This window comes from Thunnus albacares, chromosome 7, assembly GCF_914725855.1.
Source record: "Thunnus albacares chromosome 7, fThuAlb1.1, whole genome shotgun sequence".
NCBI lineage: Eukaryota > Metazoa > Chordata > Actinopteri > Scombriformes > Scombridae > Thunnus > Thunnus albacares.
Window position 1 is genome coordinate 7253741 of NC_058112.1, and position 8609 is coordinate 7262349.

The following is an 8609-nucleotide window of genomic DNA, read 5'->3' on the forward strand; positions in this document are numbered from 1 at the left end:
AGATTATTGTCACAGTATTTCACTAAGTTTAATGTTACTTGATTATGATACCTGCTGTGTTAGCACAATTTAGCTAAAGTAGCTAATGTTAGCTCAAGTATGCAGTGCTGGCCAAGGTAGCAAGATGTGTTTCTAGTGTTTGAAAGGCAACACACTGCACTCCTTATTTGGAAGGTCCTGGTTCCAAATGGAAAAGATGGCACCTGGTGACATCACTTGAGGCAATTTGTCAGATTTCACACAGCTCCCCCTGGAGACAAAAATGGCTTTATACTATTTTTTCACCTGGAAACGCGTGCAAAATTGGTGAAGATCCCCTTTAATTTTGTATTGTTAAATCAGTTATTTTGTTATGTATAATGGGTAGACAGAATATTATATCAGAAACATGATACAGTACAATAGTTCTGCAGTAACTGCATTTCTGATAAAACTCATGTGGTTGTTTTTTACACTGTCAGAAGTGTCCGTTCAACTCAGTAGATTCTGAGGCTGTAATTTATAGTGATGTTGTTCAGTCAGTGTTTGTAACCACTTGTCCTTAGTCTTCTTTACTTGAGTAGTTTTCCATTTGGATTTCATCATGCACTAGTGGTTCATTCAGCAACTATCTGGCCTCTTGTGCCTCTAGTTTCACCAGCAGTTTACAGAAGGTCCTCTGATCAGACAGCAACACACACCTTAGACTCACCACTGTTTAGCTTCCACTCTTCTATTGCGTCTGTATTTATGTCTGTCACATTTTATCTGTTACTGTGTTATTGTGAAAGCTGCTTTGTAAGTAAACCACATCGAGATAGTTGTGACTATCAGGGTAATGTTGATAATGGTTAACTGTCAGACCTCTGTTATTGCTGACTCATACTTCTTATTGATATTCGGCTTAATAACTCACTTGTGCAAGCTTCCTTTGTAGTTGTGATTTATACTAATCACTGCCTGAGGCACTGCTGCATGACTAACACTGAAAAATAAAATAATTTGGCAAAATAAAGACTTAAAAATCATGATGATGCATGCCAAACAGGAATACCATGTTAATAAAGAGGAACAGCTGTCATGATTTAACCCTCAACAACACTGACTAAAAGACGCCTGCCAGAACATTTGTTAAAAAAAAAATCCCCCATTTGGTTCAAGTCAACACCTCTGACAGTCTATTAAACAAACACAAAAATCAAATTGGTATTGACTGCCAGTCTGTATTTTGCAAGGTGTTACTGGTATTTTGTCCATCCCCTCTATACTGTATGTGTGAGAGTGTGTTGGCCTTTAGCTGCTGATATCATTAGCTTGCTATCCCTGCAGCGGCACTGTTTATTATCCAGAGGTGACACTGAGACATCTCAGTCCGTGTGTGTTTGTTTTGGAGGTCTGTCTGTATATCACTTAATTCTTTTAGTTGCGATTCACAAGTACATTTTTCAGCTAAGTCAAATGTATTTTTTTACAATATTTTAAATGCAGGACTTTATCTTGTAATAGAGTGTTTTTTGTGTTTTTACTACTTGTAGTAAAGGGTCTTGTTTTTTTCCACCACTTGCAATCCATGTGTCACATTCCATTGAAACTACTCATCATTTTATTTGGCTTTAGGAAAAAGTTAATCTGATTAAATGTTTCCTCTGGTGTCTTTTTTGACACTAGTACGTCAAAGTTAGTGATGTTGAAGTATTGAGTAGCTGTGTCCTAATTCCAGTCCACACAGTCATTGTAAGGATGTCTGAGTAGTGAATGTAGTGTTTTCAAACTGGAAAAGTGAAAAAAAAGCAGTCTAAAAAGTATGTATGCTAAAAATGCTTGATTTTTGAATGTGCTGTTGACTGACCATTCTCCCAACACATTGCACAGAGCTGCTAATGGCTGCAAAAAATTTAAATTAATTGCAAGTGGTGGTGTGACATCCCCACAATGATTTCGGAAATCAAACACACACACACACAAAAAAAGTATTACATTATGAAAAAAGTAGTTTTCGTTCTCTTTAATCAGTCAGTGACATTCCAAACGCACAATTTTTTTATTTTCCCAAAAAACTTTATTCATTAAAACAAACTTCCACTCTCATTTTACCACAGCCAAGTGTTAAACAGTGTGAATGGTACAATCAAGCTGTATAAAAATAAATATAAAAACAATAACGGAGAGAAAACAAATAAAATAAAAGCAGATTAAATTTTAATGTGTTTTCAAAAATGTAGTTATAACATTAATTTGTGTGGATGTATAATCATGAATGAAAAGATTAAGAATAAAACAATAAATAATGTTGATTTTTTTCCCCTGTATACTAGCTGCAGAAACAGTATACTATGACAATTAGCATACGGTACATTCTGTATACAAATAGTATGGAACTGGGACACAGAAATTGGCTGTAAATTACATGGATTTCAGGGATTTTATTTGACAGGAGCAGTCAATGAAACATCTGAACAATTCACAGTGAATAACTTGTCTCAGGAGTTTACATTAAATCATGAACACATTTCTTGATCAAGTTCTCTGCCATAATTTCAACAAGTGTTATATATGCATCACAGATAACGGCCCAGAAAAACCCAGTCTGTTGTTTGGTAGCTTTTGTAATATTTACCCATAATCCATATACCGGTATGACTGGTCATACGTGGGGTTTGTGTGGAAAAGGCATTAGTTACCAAACTGTCTGAGGGGGGCCTAGGCCTAGCTGCTTGCTGATGTGTTAAATGTGGGTCGGCAGTTTAGGACACAGGTCCCTGCTGATGAACATATTGACGTGCCTCTGGGCTGTAACTATTGATCCTGGTCTGTGATTGTCCTGACAGATTGTCCTGCACAAAAAAAATTCACAACATGTGTTTTACCGTCTAATAAATATGTTGTTACTTCTTTTCTGATTCTTTCTGTTACTATATGTTTTTCATGATCCATCAGATTCTTAAAAGTCTTCATAAACAAACATTTTATCTTGTTTTTCTTTTGCCAATTTTGGATCATCTGCAGAGAGAAATGCAAACAAATCCTAGTATCTACCCATAAAAAGCCCTGTACAAAAAATGCCAGCATTTTCTATTAAAGCATCCTTTTTAAAGGTTTATAATTTGTTATTATTGGTTTTATGTATAATTAATAAATCATTTTATTAAGGCTTTAGAGATCAATAATAATCCATTAATAAGAACAAAAAAAGCTCTTTGGTTGGTGTATTTCCAAGCTAGCAAAAGGAACTTGGTTACAGATATGTAAAGATGGCAGTCATGGTTAAAGTCAAGGGATGATCTTCATGGTTATCAAAAAGGGCTGGGACCCCTGTGTCAAAGTTACATGCTTTTTTTGACCCAACCAACCATCCAAACCTCTTCCCTAAGTCCCATTTTGCACTTGGCCAAGTCAGTGTCTCACTTCTGCGTACAACAAAAACAACAAAAAGCATAAAGATTTTCTCTCTATAAAAATGCAAAGCACAGGTTGGCAGTGAATATTTAAATCAACATAAACGTATGAAGTCCAGTATTTAAAGGCAGATGTTAAAATCCTCTACCTGCTGACACGTTCTATCCAGATAGTCCCATAAAGCAGCAGTAAAGCAAAACAGTAGAGTTTTCCAGCAGGGAGAGCTAACCACAGGACCCCTACATCAGAAAAGCCTTTACTATAACTTACCTTGGAGCAAAACACCTTCCTTTTCTTATAATTACCTATTTAGATGACCTGCATGTAGCTTGGGTTTTAATTTGGTCAACAACACCCAAAGGCAAGCTGGCTGGCCTCCTGGCGTGGCACTGCCTGAAAAAATCAATTAAAGCTCTACAGATGAGCACTCAACACTGATCCTCGCTCCTAAGATTCAAACACAAGTCACATCAGTCATAAAATTAAGGATGAATTAATAATAAATTCAGCACTTACGTCATGGCCCACCAGGAACAATGAAATCAATCTCTCCCATAGGGTAAGGTTTTATGGTAAGTGTGAATTTCTCTTCATAGGTGGATCTAACCATTACTGGCTGATTACATGTCTCTGCAGGCAGATCTATTACAGGCCTTTCATTGCGTCTGTCTGTGGATCCTGGTGGGCAGTCTCAGCCAAAGGTTTAGCCGCAGCAAAGGGCAGACTGAGGGCGAGCGTCCAGGAAGCTGACATACAAGACATTATTGCTGCCTCTGGCTTCTGTCTACTTTAAGGGGCTCTGACATTTGGTATTTGTTGGGAAATCATTTGTGTACACGATAAAATGCTGAGAGGAGCCCAAGGCTTATTCTTGCTGCCTCTCTCACTTGGTTTGTCTCTCATTTTCTACATTTAAGTACCTAAATTGTAATGACATTTCTGTTCTATCTCATTTTATTCACAGTTCTTTCTGTCCCTGTGTCTTTAAATTAGCCTAACGAGTAATTTCATCACTCTCTCTCACTGTGGAGACATTGTGCAGGCAGAGTTTCTATTCTAAGCGTGGCCACCAGTAAACCATAGACAATCTTACCGTGCAATTAACATTTGATCATCTTCACTCAACCACAATTTACGCCAATGCTGGATTGAATTACAAGAATAAGAAGTTATTTTACAAGGTTCCACATTGCTAATAAATTGAGTTTCTCTTTTATTGCACTTTTATTGTACTTGTAGTCCTCTGTAGCTAAATGGAGACATTGTAAACTTGCTGATTTGCACTATAATATTGATTTATGGCTCCTACTGCCAGAGATACCCAAACTGTGCAAATATACCCAAACTGTCAAGTCACTGAGCTCTGTGTTTTCTTGGCTTGTTAAGAAGAAAAAGCCAGTTTGAGTGTGTCTATTAGCCTGATGAGTTTTTGCCAACATGAAGTGACAAGGTACTGTACTCAGAATAAAAACATCAACCTCATAAATTCCAGTCCCTGAGGAACTGCACTAGGCTGAGAAGTGATTTTTTTGGTGTGGTGGCAGCAGTCAAAATGCATGTCATATAATATTCTGGGCTCATTCTGGCTACTTAATAGAAAAGGTATTACATATATTTTACTTATCACTCAGCAACAGAAATAATTTAAATCATAACCAGGGGCCCATGCTAACTTTCATTACCTCTGTCAAAGTTGCCTTCAACAACTCCAGAGCAACCACCCAGCAATGTCTCATCTTCTGTATTTAAAGGGGACATATTAATAATAATATCTCTTATTCTGTTATTCTGTTATACTGTTATGATGTCAGATGTCTAAACAGGTCAAAGGTCCAAAACCTGAGGTGAATGTATATATCATTCTCCCTGAAACCCAGGGCTTCAACCTGTGCCAAATGCTTTACTTTACCCCTACTTCTCCTCATGATGACATCAGATTGTTTGCGCATGCCCACAAACAGCTGTCTGTTTTGTAGCCTTTGTTGCTGAGGTTGTGCAATGGGTTGTTGATGTTGTCCACTTGCACATTTCTGATTCAGGCTCAAACATGCGTGCACATATTTAAGAAGTTATCATTTCAAGTAAAGAATGACGAAAAGAAATCTTACAACTACTGTTGATGCTGCCTCTTGAGCTGCTGGAAGTCTGCTGAAGGGCAGCTTCCAGGAGCTGGCCACTCAGAACAGGGAGGGCTCATCAGGGTAGGGGCCTTAAAGAGACAGGAGCTAAAACAGCCTGTTTCAGTCAGAGGCTGAAATGTGGGGCTTCATAAAGGGTCAGTATAAGATACACAGGTTTTCAACTGTAAACCATGCCAAGATTTTCCAGTAGTGCTCCAGATTATAAATATAGATCTGGAAATGTGTGAGATACTGCATGCAGCAGCTTTCAAGAAGTTTCATTCCTGTGAAGCTGTGTAGTTCACACAGCCTCCAAATTTGAACAAAACCTGACTGGATGCAGGTTTAACGAGGGCTAGCTAACATAGCTTGGCATAAATAAATAAAGTTAACAAAATTGATCCACCAACACCTCTAAAGCTCACAAACATAGACAGATGGTAGAGTGGGGATGTGGGTGGGGGGTTAGCGAACTGTTCCCTTGTTTCAGACTTTGTGCTAAGCTAGCACAGTTAAAGTTAGGTAGCTTATATTTAGCATACAAAAATGAGAGTAGAATCTCTCTCTAGTCTTTCCTGCTGTTGTATTCTGCTCTTTCCCATTTTAATCTACTTCCTTATCTTATCTTTTAAGTCCTCTACTATCTTTTCCTCTCTTCTCTAAAAAGAACCCCGCATTTTTGCCCCTTATATTCTCACCCAAGAAGAGAGGGGATAAGTGCAGGAGGAGGAGAAAAAGAGAGGAGGGCTTAGAGATGAGAACAAAGACAGCAGGAGATGGACTGAATGTCAGGAAAGTGGAGAGAATGAGGAAAAATAAGAGAGAAAGGAAGGAAGGAGAAGGAGAAAGGGAACGGCGGAGGCAAACACTGCAGCAGCCAGCCACGTCTCAGCGATGAGGTGTGAGGATTAGCTGTATCTGAAGCAACACCCCCGCTATGCTCTCCAAATGAGTATTATCTCCCCCTCAAACCCCCCCACCCCCTCACCCCCCCACACCTACCCTCCACTGTGTTGGCACAGGAGCAACAGCTCATACAATGCCATGTTGTCAGGGCTGGTAGGAGGAGGGAGTCCAACATGCTGTAGGCCTCGCTTCATTATCTGTAGCAGGTGGCAGGCAGTCGTGAGGAAAAAATAGGCAGCTATTTGGTAGCTGATGATATATGTGTCTGACTATGCAATAGTGATACAAGTATTTGGATGGGGTTGTATGATTGTTTTTGGACTCTATACTTTGGAAGTGAAATGACAGAAAAGAGAGAAAAGCTGTTGTTCTGGTTATCGTTCTCCTTTTATAGACTATTATACACATACGGTAATTGATTAATACTACATTTGTTTCCTATGGCCCATGAAGCTACACTTATCAATATTTTTATGATTAACAGGTCCAATGTTGTGTAATGTGAAAGAGCTTGCTTCTATGACGAACCCACAAAAAAAATTATCCCCCAACTCTGCAGTTCTCCATAGCTCCATGGAGCAGTATAGCATCTTTCGGCTCATTGTTTTGGTTTTAAACTTAACAAATGTACTGTTAGGCTCACTTCTCTCATCAGCCATTTCCAGCTACAGTAGGCACAGCTCTGATAAACCCACTGTACACTCCCTGCCCAGCACCAAACAGCACACACACAAAATTAGCAACTAAATAGTGAATGCAGTGTAGCATTTAGCACTTAAGTGGCACATATTTTCTCTGGAGTTGGTGGAGACCAAAACAGAAGTAAAAGGAGAATGGATTATGGATTATTATATTTATTTCATCACCAGAAACATGACTCCAAATTAATACTAATGGTCATGGGCGCCTGAGCAATGGAGCAAGTTGAGCAAATGCATCCTCATTATTCATTTAGGTGGAGCAAAGTTATGCTACCCCATTTTTTGTCTTTTTAAAAATAAACTTATCATCATACAGTTCCCACAATCAGATGATATCAATGATCATTTTACTATTTTCAGCAACTGACAAAAACAAGTAATCAAACAAAAATCAAACATTTTGGACCACCCTTTGAGTTGGTTCAGTCAAACCCGTTGCTGATTGATCAGGGTACACTGACAGTGCAGTGAGAGAGAAAAGGAGCCTCTCCTTGGTTTTCCTCCTGTCCTCCCCAATTTTTTAGTCTCCAGCCACCACTGGTCTGAATTAACAGTCTAATGTTCAGCGTGGAAAGTGACTTATTTAGACATCTACAGACTACTTTGCTTTAGTTTCAGTTTCAGTCTGACTTTGGATGGAATTATTTTTAAATACGAGGACGCATTGCTCTGTGCAATGATCTCTCCTTTCATCCAGCTGCTCTGCGCTGTGCTTTCATCATTATCATTATTCTCTTGTTTACTCATACAAGTTTATTCTAAGGGGTGGTTTCACAATAAGCTCTAGTCCTCGATTAAGTCTTGAGGAGCAAAAATCACCCTCTGAGTTGTGCATTAAAATACTCCTTGATTTGAGATAATGTAGGTTAAAATTTGAAGTTATGATTATTCATTCCTGTATAACATTACAACTATATCGGCTAGTAGTGCTAATAGCTCCCACTAGAACCTGTGTGTGGGATTGGAATTAGATAGTTGTTGTGAGGCCATTTCATTCATCCAAACTGTTTTTACTTTGTTGTTATTGTCAGACTTTGAAGATGGCCTTGTGAGTATTGAGAATAGCAACCCTCAGGTTTAACATTGTTTAACCAGGTTTAATTATACAAATCATATGGTGATGTGTTGTAAGACTATTTCATTTATATAAATTGTTTGTCCTTATTTCACCTTGAAGATGGCCTAGTAGCCTGCAACCTACCACTATTTTAGGCTATATAATAATTTTATAAATATATTTTCAAATATGAAATAGCCATTTTTCTTGCACCCTCAATCTAACTAATCTAGACTAGTGCAGGTGGCTGTTTCTTGACTTAATCCAAGAGGTTAGGTGGAGCAGAAATGAAGGAAATTTGTTTCAAATTACACTTTTTTTCTGGGGAGGACCACCAGACCCCCCTGCCAATTATGTATCTTTCCAAGTTTACTCCCCCATTTTAAAACATAACCAGGTGCCCATGCTAATGTTGCTCCGTGTCTGCTGGACAGATGTCAACTTTATAAG

The 8609-nt window shown here is 38.4% G+C and overlaps 1 long non-coding RNA gene across 2 annotated transcripts; it reads right to left on the minus strand.

Moving 5' to 3' along the window:
• Positions 1-1970: 1970 nt before the first annotated feature.
• LOC122985939 lies at positions 1971-4637 on the minus strand. 2 transcript variants are annotated; one of them, XR_006404208.1, is made up of 3 exons: positions 3892-4617; positions 3681-3768; positions 1971-2813 (listed from the first exon to the last, which is right to left on the minus strand). It is a non-coding gene; the product is annotated as an uncharacterized LOC122985939 (long non-coding RNA). The 2 variants fall into 2 exon arrangements; XR_006404207.1 differs by having other exon boundaries at positions 1971-3768; positions 3892-4637.
• Positions 4638-8609: the final 3972 nt, after the last annotated feature.